Raw genomic sequence first — 15,957 nt, 5'->3', positions numbered from 1 at the left:
CAAGGAGTAGTGGTCTTAAGTTGCAGTGGGGGAGGCTTAGGTTGGATATTAGGAAAAGCTTTTTTTTCACTAGGAGGCTGGTGAAGCACTGGAATGGGTTACCTAGGGAGGTGGTGGAATCTCCTTCCTTAGACGTTTGTAAGGTCAGGCTTGAGAAAGCCCTGGCTGGGATGATTTAGTTGGGAATTGGTCCTGCTTTGAGCAGGGGGTTGGACTAGTTGACCTCCTGAGGTCCCTTCCAACCCTGATATTCTATGATTCTGCATGAGACCTTTGATGAGACCACCGAGGCTGATTACTGCACTGTGAGAGAGCACATCAATGCCCTATTCCACATCTAGGCATGCATGCAGCCCCAGGTCGTCTTTCTGCAACCCTCCTCGCCCCAACAGCCCGCACTCAACAACTCCCTTCTCAAAAATAAAAGCCACTTACTGGGTGCCTTCATTGCTGTTTGTTCTTCCCCAAGCACCGTCTGCTGTGACTGGCTACCTTGCTCTGGGCTTGAAAACAGCTCCTGGCTGCATGCATCTATGGGTGCTGAGTCATCCTCTGGCTCTGGGCCCCCTCCTCCTCAGCACTCTCACTCCCACTTTCCTCCCACTTTGAAGTGTCCAAGGTGCTCTTTGGAGTGGAGGTGGGGTTGCCCCCAAGTATTGTGTCCAGCTCTTTGTAGAACCAACAAGTTGTGGGGGCAGCACCAGAGCGGCACTTTGCCTCCGGTGCCTTGCGGTAGGCATTCCACTGCTCATTCACTTTAACTCTGCACTGCAGTGTGTCCCGGTCATGGCCCCTTTCGATCATGGCCCTTAATATCTGCCCATAGGTATTGTAATTCCTACAGCTGGAACACAGCTGAGACTGGACAGCCTCCCCAAATGCTGATGAGATCCAGCACCTTGAAAGTGATCCATGCTGGGGATCATCTGGTGCATGGAGGCATGGTCACCTGGAAAGATTCACTGAGAGCGCTCCATACCTTGCTGAGCAAACAGGAAGGGGATTTTCAAAATTCTGAGAGGGCAGGTCTGATGGTTGGTCACCTGAGGGCAGGGCAGTAGAGTTCAAACTGATGACCAGAGTGGCTAGAAAAGGCATTGTGGGACACATCCCAGAGCTGGTCAGAGCACACTAATAGACCAGGGCATCCACACTGGCACCGTGGCACTCCAGCCGGGGTGCCGCAGGCGTTATGCTTCTCATGGAGGTGGATTGCCAGGAGCGCTCCAGCCACGGAGTCGGGGCACTCTACATGCCTTGCCAGTGTGGACACCTCAGGAGTTAGGGTGCCCGGGGCTGATGTAATGTTCTCTAACTTGCAAGTGTAGACAAGGCCTAAGGTTAATTTTGTCAGGCCCTTCTAACTTGAATACATCTAAATTATCTAAATATTCTTTAACCTCTTCTTCCCTATTTTGGCTGGCATGCCTTCCCCCTTGCTGTTAATATGATTTATGTTAAACATCTGGTCACAACTAACCTTTTTAGTGAAGATTGATGCAAAATAGACATTAACCTCAGCCATCTTGAGGTCATCATTTCTTAGCTCTCTTTCACCACTAAATAGAGAACCTGCTCTTTCTTCATCTTTCCCTTTATACCAATGTTTTTATAGAACAACTTCTTATTGCCTTGTGTGTCCCATGCTAGGTGTCACTCATTTGTGCCTTAGCCTTTCTGATTTTGTCCTGACATGCTTGTACTAGTTTTTTGTTTAGTTTTGTAGGATTCTTTTTTGACTTTCAGGTCATTAAAGAACTCCTGATGAAGCCATGTTGGCCTCTTACTATTCTTCCTATCTTTCCTTTGCTTTGAGATAGCTTGACTGGGTTCAGTTGCCCTGCACATACGATAACATAGCCCTTCATTATAAATGGTCAGTGACTCAGCAAAGTTAATCAATGGGGCTTAGTCAGTGCCCTGGGGAACTGGCATCCACACCACAAAGTCCACCGTCATGACTAGTGCTGGTGTTTTCTAGAAGTCTCAGCAGACAGACCAGGCATCCCCTGGACATAGAGTGTGAGAGAACTCTCACCCCCAGAGGCCCTGCCAAGCCAGCAATGTCCCAGACTGTGCAACTGCATGAAGGGACAATGGCCCAGGGCTTGGACAATCTGTTGGATTTTGGTTGCACAAGAAAATTCATCATTTGTCCCAGGTCTCTATCTGAGAGTTTGTGCAGTGCCTGCCCTTGCCACACCCCAAACAAGCAGGTAAGTGTGAAACTTCCTTTCCCTCACCCCCAGGAGATGGAAGCCTTGGAGGACGGTGCCTTTACATGCATTTTTATTTTATTTTACTGATTCTCAAAGCAGGAGAAATAGCAGAGCTGACTGTCACCTGCCAAAGTGAGTAGGTCGGCTCAAAATCTGTCACTTCCTGGCACTGCTGGGGATGTTTCTTTAAGAGGACTTTGATCCTTGTACTTTACTCAGCATGTGACAAGGATTCCTGTTACCATAACTTCTCAGCTACTGAGTTACTTTCATTTCTGAAGCTGGTGAGAGCAGCAGAAACAGGCCGTGATTCCATTCAGTTACAAAGGCAATAAATTAACAGCACAAATGAACAGGACGGAGTCAAACTCCTTGGCTCTGTGTCTCCTGTGCTGAATGGATGAAACCGCCTCGCAAAGGGAGGTTTTGCAGGAACACTCCCTAGGGGATGGCTGTGGATGCTAGAAAAACTGAGAGCTTCCCAAGGACCCTGAAGCTGCTTGGAAGTGTCCCTGCAGGACTCGGCAGGTAAGGGGGCTTCCGTCCCTAGAACTACAGAGTAGTTTGATATTTCCTCATACACACACACTCACTCAGGTGAGATGTCAGTGTCACAGGGCTCCTCTCCCAGATTTGTCAGGGGAAAACTGCTGCTCCCACACTTCGAGTGTAAATTTGGCTTCAGAAACGCACACACATGATGATCTGTCATGAATATAGGGGGAAGGTAGCAACCTTTATGTATACCAGCCCATTTATTTAGCTATAAAGACCTTCTTAGCTGTTGTTCTGAATTGCTTTACCTGTAAAGGGTTAACTGTTTCCCTGAAGAAGCTTAGAAAAAACCCACAAACAAACAAGGGAGTAGTTGGCAGAGAGCTGAGACTCAATGAAAATCAAAGATACATTCAAATCAGGGAAAACAGTTTCCTTTTCTCAGCAGTCTTTGGTTTTAGTCTGGGTCTTGCTTCCTCTCAGTTCCGAGAGTCCAGCAGGTACAAAATCTCCTAAAACCATACCTGGAATAATCCATCTAAAACCACAGAAATGTGAGTAGGGTAAAGAAGGTTTAAATAGATGCGATTAGGCTATTTGTTTATTGGCCTTGTGTATTCTCTGTGCTTTTGTAGGATTTTTTCATCTTTTTCTTTTGGAAACCAAAGCTGAGCCCAGAGAGGAATTCTCTGTGCATATTAAATTCTAGCACTCTGTAAAATCTATTACCATCGTGATTTTCTTCAGAAGTGGTTCTTTATTTTGTTCTTATAATAAAATTTACTTTTTTTTTTAAAGAATGCTTTGATTCCAAAGTCCTTTCTAAAAAAAAAAAGAAGTTTGTCTGTGCTCACCTTGATGAGGCAACTGGTTGGTATTTTATTCTCAAGCCTCCCCAGGAAAAGGGGTGAAGGGCTTGCGGGAATATTTTGGGGAGATAGCGATTCCAAGTGACCCTTCCCTGAATATTTTGTGTAAATCACTTGATGGTGGCAGCGATACCTGTCCAAAGCAGAGGACTCTCTACCTTGGAGTTTTAACCTAAAGCTTGTAAAATATAAGCTTAGGGGGTCTTTCATGAGGCCCCCAACCTTCTGCACTTGAAGTGCCAGAATGGGGAATTTTAGCCTTGGCATGATCAGTAAGTGTTTGGTTTTGGTAACACCACAGTGTGCTTAGTCCATTCCAGTCACACAGTGAGGCAGAGTCTCTGCCACACAGAGCTTATAGCCTGAAGATTGAAAGAAGGTTTTCCCCTTTGCTGGTTCACTGGGATTTAGCAGAGCCTGGGACTCTGCAGTAGAACTCATTTGCTCTTGCTGTTTTGCTGCCTGATGGGAGCTGTAGTTAGTGAATCGCTTCCTTATGTAACGTTCTGGGCCATGTGTGGCTCCCCTTACTTACCACCAGCTAGATTCATAAGAGCACTTAGGTACCTGTCATTTTAGGTACCTAAAAAAAATTCCAGAATCAGGACACACTGGGATTCACAAAACCCCACTCATCTTTGGCCAAACCCTGCAGTGCCTACAATCACTTGGTGCCTAAATTTTTGCAGTAACAGTTTACAGGTGCTTTTTCTGCCTCTGAGCATTTTCGCTATTCTGAGCATCCCAAATGCTCAAAGGGTCACTCCCTATCCCAACCAAGGGGTAAAGACACCCCAAGGCTGTGGCCATGTCGGCTGACCTATGAAGGAAGGTGGTTTCACAGCCCTCCTCACTCTCTGGAAGATGAGTGGATAGTGGCAGGTTTCCATCTCAGTTTCAACCCTCAAGGCATTGGGGTGGCAGGAGAACACAGAGGCACATGAAAACTCCCCATGTGCACCCTGCTAGTGTCCTCCCTTGGGCCTTCTCTTTTGGATGATATGAAACTGCTCTGAATTGTGTTGTGAAAACAATATCATTGAGTAATGAAAGTCTGTGCTGTAAGAATCTTGAAATTGTCTGGTAGAAAAGCCACCAAGCGGATGGGAAATTGGTTTTGGCATTTATGGAAAACATCTGTGGTTTTATCTGAACTTGGAATGCATCTGAGTCCCAAGTAGCAGGAGATTTGAACACTCCCGGGACACTGGTTGAAGAGCTTTCTCAGTTTGTCACATCTCTTTCTCCTTTGACATTAAAGTGGAAATTGTTTGTAATATTTTTATGAACTATCTATGATTCTGTATCTATCACCTTGGCAGAACTATCCTTTGGGGGAATGAATTGATTTTTCTCCCTGGGACATGGTAGAAGAAGGTAGGTATCTCAGACATAATGCTGCTTGGACTTTCTGGGCTGGAATCAACACAGTGGAATGGCCAACCCTACAGAGATAATGGAAACCACAACAACCACAATATTAACACCTCGCTGCAGGGGCAGCTGAACAGGGGAGCACAACGTGGCTGTGTCTGGAGAGCACAGAGGAGAGGAGTCAGGGTTAGGTTAGGAAGAGCGGGGTACGCAGACACAGAGCGCTGCTGGAATGGGGAGACAAAGAAAACAGGGCAGGTAACAATGTGCCTGGTGACAGCCTGGCTTCCACGCAGAGGAACCATATCCTATGCCCCTCTTTCTAACCCAAAGACTTTCAGATTCTGCGTACCTGGTGACCAATACATGGTTCTCTTGATTTGCAAAGGCTGCCTGTGTCACTATAACTACTCACTGAGCCCTCTGAGCCTTGAAGGGGCCCAGTACAAACCTCCTGCAGGAGTCTGGCTGGACTGGATTCACTACAGGGAGCCACGTAGAGAGACAGAGATTGCTGCTGCCTGATGGTCTAGTCTTGGAGCCTTGGAGGCCATGGGACTGCCCCAGTAGAACTGTGTGGGTCCTTGGGGCCTGGCACACTGAAGGAGTTACTGCCAGGAGACTGGTTACAGACCAGACCCTGTTATTCTGTGGATTCTTGGCAATGCTGCCAGATATGTGTGTGAGAGCTTTGCCCACCATTGTGTTTTTAATATCCATGTCACTGCACTTAGATAACAGAACAAGGCAGCGACAGCTCAGTAGGGAGAATCCTTGGACCAGATTTGATCAAATTGGTGCATGGAGTGGTTACAAGTAATGAGGCATAACAGTCAGAATTGGTTACAAGAAAATAAAAGTAAAATGCAACTAACACATAGTTTAACAAACTAAATGAAGTCAAAGCAAAGGTCTCTCTCACCACATATTCCAGCAGTCTTACTGTCTGAATTCCTTTCAGTCAGAATCACTCCCCCTAGTCCAGTGCTGCTTCCTTTGCTTGTCAGGTGGTGTTAATGCCGTGGGTAGAGAGGATGGGAGAGAGAGGAAAAAACTGTATAAGAAGGGAGAGGAAATGCCCCAAGTTCTGTTTGATTTTGTTGATACCTGACTGAGGCACTAACTTACCTTTTGTCATTGGAGAACCAGTTTGTGACCTCTCTCCAGATTTGGAATATGCCTCTGACGAAGTGGGTATTCACCCACAAAAGCTCATGCTCCAATATGTCTGTTAGTCTATAAGGTGCAACAGGACTCTTTGCTGCTTTTATCATACGGTAGAATCTTAGGGTACGTCTACACTACGGGACTATTCCGAATTTGCATAAACCGGTTTTGTAAAACAGATTTTATAAAATCGAGTGCGCGCGGCCACACTAAACACATTAAATCGGTGGTGTGCGTCCATGGTCCCAGGCTAGCGTCGATTTCTGGAGCGTTGCACTGTGGGTAGCTATCCCGTAGCTATCCCATAGTTCCCGCAGCCTCCCCCGCCCCTTGGCATTTCCGGGTTGAGATCCCAGTGCCTGATGGGGCAAAAATCATTTTCGCGGGTGGTTCTGGGTACAGCCTCACCCCTCCCTCCCTCCCTGAAAGCGGCAGACAACCGTTTCGCACCTTTTTTGCTTGGTGAACTGTGCAGACGCCATAGCACAGCAAGCATGGACCCTGCTCAGCTCAATACCGCAATCGTGGATGTTTTAAACACCTCGCGCACTCTTGTGCAGTATATGCTGAACCAGGACCTTCGAACCGAGGCGAGTAAGAGGCAGATACGGCAGCGCGGCGATGACAGTGATGAGGACGTAGACACAGAATTCTCTCAAACCGCGGGCCCCGGCGCTTTGGAGATCCTGATGGTAATGGGGCAGATTCTATCCATTGAACGCTGATTTTGGGCCCGGGAAACAAGCACTGACTGGTGGGACCGCATTGTGTTGCAGGTGTGGGACGATTCCCAGTGGCTGCGAAACTTTCGCATGCGTAAGGGCACTTTCATGGAACTTTGTGACTTGCTTGCCCCTGCCCTGAAACGCCATAATACCAAGATGAGAGCAGCCCTCACAGTAGAGAAGCGAGTGGCGATAGCCCTGTGGAAGCTTGCAACGCCAGACAGCTACCGGTCAGTCGGGAATCAATTTGGAGTTGGAAAATCTACTGTGGGGGCTGCTGTGATGCAAGTAGCCAAAGCAATCACTAAGCTGCTGCTACGAAAGGTTGTGACTCTGGGAAACGTGCAGGTCATAGTGGATGGCTTTGCTGCACTGGGATTCCCTAACTGTGGGGGGGCGATAGATGGAACCCATATCCCTATCTTGGCACCGCAGCACCAGGGCACCCAGTACATAAACCGGAAGGGGTACTTTTCAATGGTGCTGCAAGCACTGGTGAATCACAAGGGACGTTTCACAAACATCCACGTGGGATGGCCAGGGAGGGTTCATGACGCTCGCGTCTTCAGAAGCACTACTCTGTTTAAACGGCTGCAGCAAGGGAATTACTTCCCAGACCAGAAAATAACAGTTGGGGATGTTGAAATGCCTGTCGTTATCCTGGGGGACCCAGCCTACCCCTTGATGCCATGGCTCATGAAGCCATACACAGGCAGCCTGGACAGTGGTCAGGATCTGTTCAATTACAGGCTGAGCAAGTGCAGAATGGTGGTGGAATGTGCATTTGGCCGTTTAAAGGCGTGCTGGCGCACATTACTGACTCGCTCAGACCTCAGCCAAACCAATGTCCCCTATGTTATTGCTGCTTGCTGTATTCTCCACAATCTCTGTGAGAGTAAGGGGGAGACCTTTATGGCGGGGTGGGAGGCTGAGGCAAATCACCTGGCCGCTGATTACGCGCAGCCAGACACCAGGGAGATTAGAAGAGCACACCAGGAAGCGGTGCGCATCAGAGAAGCTTTGAAAACGAGCTTCATCAATGGCCAGGGTACAGTGTGACTGCTGTGTTTGTTGATGAACACCCAACCCCCTTGATTGACTCAGTCCCTGTAAGCAACTCCCCCTCCCCCTTCGAGTACAGCTTACTTATGCAAATAAAGTCAATCTCATTTAAAAAGCATGAATTCTTTATTGATTCATTACAAAAAGAGGGAGAGAAGTAAGGGTGTGCTTTGGGAGGAGGATAGGAGGGATGGAGAAGGCCATTAAAAAAAAATTCAGAGTAACGACACCCTTCTGGTTGGGCTGTCCACGGGGGTGGAGTGGGCGGGTGCACGGAGCCTCCCCCCACACGTTCTTACACGTCTGGGTGAGGAGGCTAAGGAACATGGTGAGGGGGGAGGGTGGTTATACAGGGGCTGCAGCGGCACTCTGTGATCCTGCTGCCGTTCCTGAAGCTCCACAAGACGCCGGAGCATGTCAGTTTGATCACGCAGCAGCCCCAGAGTTGCATCCCGCCACCGCTGATCTTCCTGCCGCAACCGCTGATTTTCCTGCCGGTCTTCCTGCCGCCACCTCTCATCTCGGTTGTCCCTCCTGTCCTCACGTTCACTGGCCTCTTTCCTGTAATTTGAAACCACGTCCTTCCACTCATTCAGATGAGCTCTTTCATTGCGTGTAACTTCCATAATATCCGAGAACATCTCATCTCGCGTCTTCTTTTCCTCCGCCTTATCTGTGCTAGCCTTTGGGATGGAGGAGGGATGGTTGAAAATTTGCAGCTGCATGAGGGAGATAAATATTTAGAAAGATACATTTTACAGAACAATGGTTATACTGTTTCACAGTGAACATCACTATTCACCTAGCACATGTGATTTCCCTACAAGGTCGCATTTTTCATCTTAATAGTGAGTGCTTGCAGCTCTGGAGTTACAGATCTCACAGACACAGGTCCAGGCATCAGAATTCAGCTTGCATGCGGCCATGGTAAGCCACTGTCTCAGTGATTTACCCTCCCAACGCATGGCTAATACCACGCTAGCTCCTGCTAATCAACAACCTTCCTCCCCACCCACTGTGTGTCTGGTAGCTTGGGGAAGATCGCCGGTGACCAAACAGAAAAGATCATCAGCATTTCACTCCTCCCCTCCCCCCGCTTCGCTACGTGCAGGAAAGTGTTTTTTTTAAGCTGCTGCATTCCACGAACCCAGTAGAAAAATGGCCACCCCCCTTACTTAAATTCCTGATTTTTAACCAGGTTATCCTGAACGATATCACTTTGCTGAGGATAACAGAACAAGATAAAGAGCGGATGCTTCTTGAATGCCAGCAGTCACCGGGACCATACGCTGCTATGCTTTGCCACGCAATGATACCTGATTACTTGCTACATGCATGGCATGGTAAAGTGTCCTACCATGGTGGGCGGAACAAGGATGCCTTGCCCAGAAACCTTCTGCAAAGGCTTCTGGAGTACCTACAGGAGCGCTTCATCGAGATGTCCCTGGAGGATTTTCTCTCAATCCCGGACATGTTAACAAACTTTTCTAAGTAACTATACTGTTGCGAATGCATCCCAAGTCCTCAGGGCAAATCAATCATTAAAAAGGCTTGCTTAAAAACAATGTTTGCTATTTGCAAAGGTACACTCACCAGAGCTCCTTCCATGGCGTCATTGTCTGGAATAGTTGCTTGTGAGGGCTGGGAGCAGGGTAATTCCGTCAGGGTGATAAAAAGCTCCTGGCTGCTGGGGGTCACGGACTGCTGTGTGCTCTCTGCTAGGTCTTCCTCTTCTTCTTCATCTTCATCTTCCCCGTCTGCATAATCCTCAGACATGGCAGAGATTACAACCCCCACCTCGGAATCCACGGTCAAGGGTGGGGTACTTGTGGCGCAGCCCCCTAAAATTGCATGCAGCTCAGCATAGAAGCGGCATGTTTTTCGACCTGCCCCGGACCTTCCGTTTGCTTCTTTGGTTTTCTGGTAGGCTTGTCTGAGCTCCTTAACTTTCACTCTGCACTGCACTGAGTCCCTGCAGTGGCCTTTATCCGTCATAGCCTTAGAAATTCTTTCAAATACTTTTTCATTTCGTCTTTTGGAACGCAGTTCTGTTAGCACTGAATCCTCTCCCCATATAGCGATCAGATCCAGTACCTCCCGAGCGGTCCATGCTGGGGCTCTTTTTCGATTCTCAGGAGACTGCATTGTTAACTGTGCTGATGAGCTGTGCGTGGTCACCTGTGATGATGAGTTCTCCACGCTGGGGAAGCAGGAAATGAATTTCAAAAGTTCGCGGGGCTTTTCCTGTCTACCTGGCCAGTGCATCCGAGTTGAGAATGCTGTCCAGAGCGGTCAGTGGTGCACTGTGGGATACCTCCCGGAGGCCAATACCGTCGATCAGCGTCCACACTAACCCTAATCCGATATGTTAATACCGATACTAGCGTTACTCCTCTCGTTAGGGAGGAGTACAGAAACCGGTTTAAAGAGCCATTAAAATCGATATATGGTGCCTCCTAGTGTGGACAGTTGTGGCGTTAAATCGGTTTTACGCTCCTAAAACCGATTTAAACGCCTAGTGTAGACCAGGCCTTAACTTAAAATATGCATAGAAACATTGTAAGTAATCAGGACAATAGAAATCAGTAAATTATGAGTTTTCAAATGATACCTCATGAGGCATACTTAGGGTTATGATAAATCTTGTACTATAAAAGGGGTGAACATAGGTGTGGAGACTGTTACAGGCATCCTTGGTCACTGTGGGACTGACAGACACTGGAGGACTGTAACACAGGAAAAGTGACCTAGCCGAAGACCTAATTCCCAGGGTGACCAGGAGGAGGTGCCAGACAAGGAGTGAGTGGAGCACCCCGTGACAGAGTGCTTAAAGAGAGATTTTTGGGGGGGAGAAAAATTGGCCACTGGCCTGAGCTTCACCATCATATCTGCCACCGTCAGCATCTCCTAGGATCCCAGACCTTTCTCACCTCAATCCAGAGATGTCCTGACCAGCCCTGGCTAGAGAGAGGGACCCTGATGGCATCACCGCCTCCACTAGCTCCAGCTGAAGCCACCTGAGATGTGAGATTGAGTTTCTCTCTCCCTCTGGCTGCCCCCACATGTCCGTTTTCTTCCCTACCTCATGTTTAATTTCTTATTTCTCTCCTTTTTTCTTTCTGTCTAATAAGAATCTGACAGCCCACCAAGACAGCATATTTTGCAACACTGCTGTGTGCCTTTTAAAGCAATGCTCTAAACAGCTTGCTGCTGGGGAAAAAGTTGCCAGATTTCAGAACCTAGGTCCTACCATGTGCTGGTAAAATTGCAAGTGAGGGTCAGCGCCAGAGACAGAAGCTGCATTTTCTCTTTGCAGGTCTTGTCTCTCCCCTTTTTGTGTGTTTGTGACTTGTTTTTTGGTCTTAGCAAATATGACTGGACTTTCTCAACAACAGAGCAGCCCGTGTCAGTAACTTCTCTTTTCCTCACAAAGCAGTTATTAACATGTATGCCATGTAGATGTAGCCCTGTCGGTCCCACAATATTAGAAACAGGAGTGGAGAGGTAACATCTTTTATTGGATCAACTTCTGTTGGCGAGAGAGAGAAGCTTTTGAGACACATGGAGCTGTTCTTCAGGTCACCATCTCTATTCCCATAATTTATTACCATCTAAGGATATGTCTACACTATGGGATAATTCCGATTTTACAGAAACCATTTTTTTAAACGGATTGTATAAAGTCGAGTGCATGCGGCCACACTAAGCACATTAATTTGGTGGTGTGCGTCCATGTACCGAGGCTAGCGTCGATTTCCGGAGCATTGCACTGTGGGTAGCTATCTCATAGTTCCTGCAGTCTCCCCCACCCATTGGAATTCTGGGTTGAGATCCCAGTGCCTGATGGGGCAAAAAACATTGTAGTTGGTGGTTCTGGGTACAGCCTCACCCCTCCCTCCATGAAAGCAGTGGCAGACAACTGTTTTGTGCATTTTTTCCTGGGTAAACTGTGCAGACACCATACCACGGCAAGCATGGAGCCTGCTCAGCTCAAGACAGCAATCATGGATGTTGTAAACACCTCGCCCATTCTCGTGCAGTCTATGCTGAACCAGGACTTGCAAAACCAGGTGAGGAGGAGGTGGCTACAGCAGAGCGGCAACGAGAGTGATGAGGACATGGACACAGAATTATCTCAAACCGTGGGCCCCAGCCCATTGGAGATCCTGCTGGTAATGGGGCAGGTTCTAGCCATTGAATGCCAATTTTTGGGCCCGGGAAATGAGCACAGACTGGTGGGACCGTATAGTGTTGCAGGTTCCCAGTGGCTGCAAAACTTTCACATGCGTAAGGGCACTTTCATGGAACTTTGTGACTTGCTTTCCCCTGTCCTGAAGCGCCAGAATACCAAGATGAGAGCAGCCCTCATAGTTCACAAGCGAGTGGCGATAGCCCTCTGGAAGCTTGCAATGCCAGACAGCTACCGGTCAGTCAGGAATCAATTTGGAGTGGGCAAATCTACTGTGGGGGTTGCTGTGATGCAAGTAGCCAAAGCAATCACTAAGCTGCTGCTATGAAAGGTAGTGACTCTGGGAAATGTGCAGGTCATAGTGGATGGCTTTGCTGCAATGGGATTCCCTAACTGTGGTGGGGCGATAGATGGAACCCATATCCCTATCTTGGCACCGGAGCACCAGGGCACCCAGTACATAAACCGCAAGGTGTACTTTTCAATGCTGTTGCAAGCACTGGTGGATCACAAGGGACGTTTCACCAACATCAACGTGGGATGGCTGGGAAGGGTTCATGATGCTCGCGTCTTCAGGAACACTACTCTGTTTAAACAGCTGCAGCAAGGGAATGACTTCCCAGACCAGAAAATAACAGTTGAGAATGTTGAAATGCCTGTCGTTATTCTGTGGGACCCAGCCTATCCCTTGATGCCATGGCTCATGAAGCCATACACAGGCAGCCTGGACAGTAATCAGGAGCTGTTCAACTACAGGCTGAGCAAGTGCAGAATGGTGGTAGAATGTGCATTTGGACGTTTAAAGGGACGCTGGTGGATATTGCTGACTCGCTCAGACCTCAGCCAAACCAATATCCCCATTGTTATTGCTGTTTGCTGTGTGCTCCACAATCTCTGTGAGAGTAAGGGGGAGACCTTTATGGTGGGGTGGGAGGCTGAGGCAAATCATCTGGCCGCTGATTACGCGCAGCCAGACACCAAGGCAATTAGAAGAGCACACCAGGAAGCGGTGCGCATCAGAGAAGCTTTGAAAACCAGTTTCATCACTGGCCAGGGTACAGTGTGACTGTTGTGTTTGTTTCTCCTTGATGAAAACCCGCCCCCTTGATTGACTCATTCCCTGTAAGCAACCCACCCTCCCCCTTTGATTACAGCTTGCTTTCTAAGGAAATAGTCACTATCATTTAAAAATCATGTATTCTTTATTAATTGATTTATTAAAAAGAGGGAGAGAACTGACAAGGTAGCCCGGGTGTGGTTTGGGAGGAGGATAGGAGGGAAGGAAAAGGCCACTAAAAAATTTCAAAATAATGACAGCCTTTTGGTTGGGCTGTCTTCTGGGATGGAGTGGGCGGGTGCACGGAGCCTCCCCCGATGCGTTCTTACACGTCTAGGTGGGGAGGCTATGGAACTTCGGAAGGGCAGTTATACAGGGGCTGCAGCGGCACTCTGTGATCCTGTTGCTGTTCCTGAAGCTCCACCAGATGCCAGAGCATGTCAGTTTGATCACGCAGTGGCCCCAGCATTGCATCATGCCTCCTCTGATCTTCCTACCACCACCTCTCCTCACGTTTGTCTCTCCTCTCCTCACGTTGGTCCCTCCTATCCTCACGTTCACTGGCATCTTTCCTGTATGTTGATACTGCGTCCTTCCACTCATTCAGATGAGCTCTTTCATTGCGGGTCACTTCCATGATTTCAGAGAACATTTTGTCTCGCGTCCTTTTTTTTTTTTCCATCTTATCTGAGATAGCCTTTGGGACAGAGGAGGGAGGCTTGAAAAATTTGCAGCTGCAGGAGGGAGGGGAAAAAATGGAGAGAAGTATTAAAAAAGATACATTTTACAGAACAATGGTTATACTCTTTCATGGTGAACAACGCTATTCACATTACATAGCACATGTGATTTCAGTACAAGGTCGCATTTTGCATCTTAATATTGAGTGCCTGCGGCTTTGGTGTTAGAGATCACAGACGCAGGTCCGGGCAACAGAATTCGGCTTGCATGCGGCCACGGTAAGCCATTGTCTTTTGGCTTCTGCAGCCTTCATATATCCAGCGCCCTCCTTTCCCAAATACCAAGCAAAGCCCGTTGAGTGCTGCGTCTTTCCTGTTAATGTGCAGCAGCAGAAACCAAACTCTCCCTCCACCCCACATCCAATTCTCTGGGATGATCGCTTTACCCCTCCTCCCACAGCGTGGCTGGTATCATGGAAGATCCCTGCTAGCCACCCCCCACCCCCCACGTGGCTGGTATCAGGGAAGATCTCTGCTAGCCAAAGGCGAAAAAGCTCAGTGCCAATCACCCTCCCTCTCCTCCCCACACTTGGCTAACTGCAGGGAAGGATTTTTTTTCAGCCACAGGCAAACAGCCCAGTAGGAACAGCCATCTCTGTCCCCTTAATTAAATTCCCGTATTTCAACCAGGTTACCATGAACAATATTACTCTCCTGAGGATAACACAGTGAGATAAAGAATGGATGTTACTTGAATGCCAGCACACACCAGGACCATACGCTGCCAGGCTTTGTCATGCAATGATACCAGATTACTTGCTACATGCATGGTCAAGTGGCGTGGTCAAGTGTCCTACCATGGAGGACGGAATAAGGCTGTGCTGCCCAGAAACCTTCTGCAAAGGCTTTTGGAGTACCTCCAGGAGAGCTTCATGGAGATGTCCCTGGAGGATTTCCGCTCCATCCCCAGACACGTTAAGGAACTTTTCCAGTAGCTGTACTGGCCGCGAATGCATCCCAAGTCCTCAGGGCAAATTAATCATTAAAAAACGCTAGCTTTTAAACCATGTTTTATATTTACAAAGGTACACTCAGCAGAGGTCCTTTCCATGGCTTCATTGTCTGGGATACTGCCTTGGGAGGGTTGGGAGGGTAATTCCATCAGGCTGAGAAAAAGATCCTGGCTGTTGGGGAGAACGGTGTGCTGTGTGCTCTCTGCAAGCTCATCCTCCTCATCTTCCCCGTCCGCAGAATCCTCAGGCATGGCTGAGATTACCACCCTCACCTCGGAATCCACGGACGGGGTGGGGTAGTGGTGGCGAACCCCCCTAGAATTGCATGCAGCTCAGCGTAGAAGCGGCATGTTTGTGGCCCTGCCCTGGACCTTCTGTTTGCTTCTTTGGTTTTCTGGTGGGCTTGTCTGAGCCCCTTAACTTTCACACAGCACTGTACTGAGTCCCTGCTTTGGCCTCTCTCCATCATGGCCTTGGAGATTTTTTTCAAATGTTTTTTCATTTAATCTTTTGGAACAGAGTTCATTTAGCACGCAATCATCTCCCCATATAGCGATCAGATCCAGTACCTCCCGTACGGTCCATGCTGGAGCTCTTTTTCGATTCTCAGGAGACTGCATTGTTACCTGTGCTGATGAGCTCTGCATGGTCACCTGTGCTGAACAGCTCTCCACACTGGGAAAACAGAAAACGAAATTCAAAAGTTTGTGGGGCTTTTCCTGTCTACCTGGCCAGTGCATCCGAATTCAGATTGCTGTCCAGATCAGTCACAATGGTGCACTGTGGGATAGCGCCCGGAGGCCAATACCATTGAATTGTGGCCACACTAACCATAATCCAACATGGCAGTACCGATTTCAGCGCTACTCCCCTCGTTGGGGAGGATTACAGATACCAATATAAAGGGCTTCATTGTGTGGACGGGTGCAGGGTTAATTCGGTTTAACGCTGCTAAGTTCAGTATAAACTCCTAGAGTTGTCCAGGCCTAAGAGACTGTCAAATAAGAGGCTTTTTCCTTTTAAAAACTCTTTCCAGCTAAAGGGAAGGGAAACCAGGGATGTTGTTAAATGAAAGGCTAATTTAATATTTTATATTTCAAATACTTT

General features: G+C 48.1%; 1 protein-coding gene across 1 annotated transcript in view; it reads left to right on the top strand.

Annotated features, from left to right (window-relative positions):
• Window positions 1-2,655: 2,655 nt before the first annotated feature.
• LOC120383015 (butyrophilin subfamily 1 member A1-like) overlaps window positions 2,656-15,957 on the top strand; it is a 48,340-nt gene continuing 35,038 nt past the window's right edge. The window contains exon 1 of the mRNA XM_039500611.1: window positions 2,656-2,747. The gene's annotated coding sequence lies outside the window, so the exon portion shown is untranslated. The remainder of the gene's footprint in view (window positions 2,748-15,957) is intronic.

The sequence above is a fragment of the Mauremys reevesii genome, linkage group 15 (genome assembly GCF_016161935.1).
Source record: "Mauremys reevesii isolate NIE-2019 linkage group 15, ASM1616193v1, whole genome shotgun sequence".
Taxonomy (NCBI): domain Eukaryota; kingdom Metazoa; phylum Chordata; order Testudines; family Geoemydidae; genus Mauremys; species Mauremys reevesii.
Note: the sequence above shows the minus strand (reverse complement) of the source record. Positions and strands in the feature narration are given on the sequence as shown.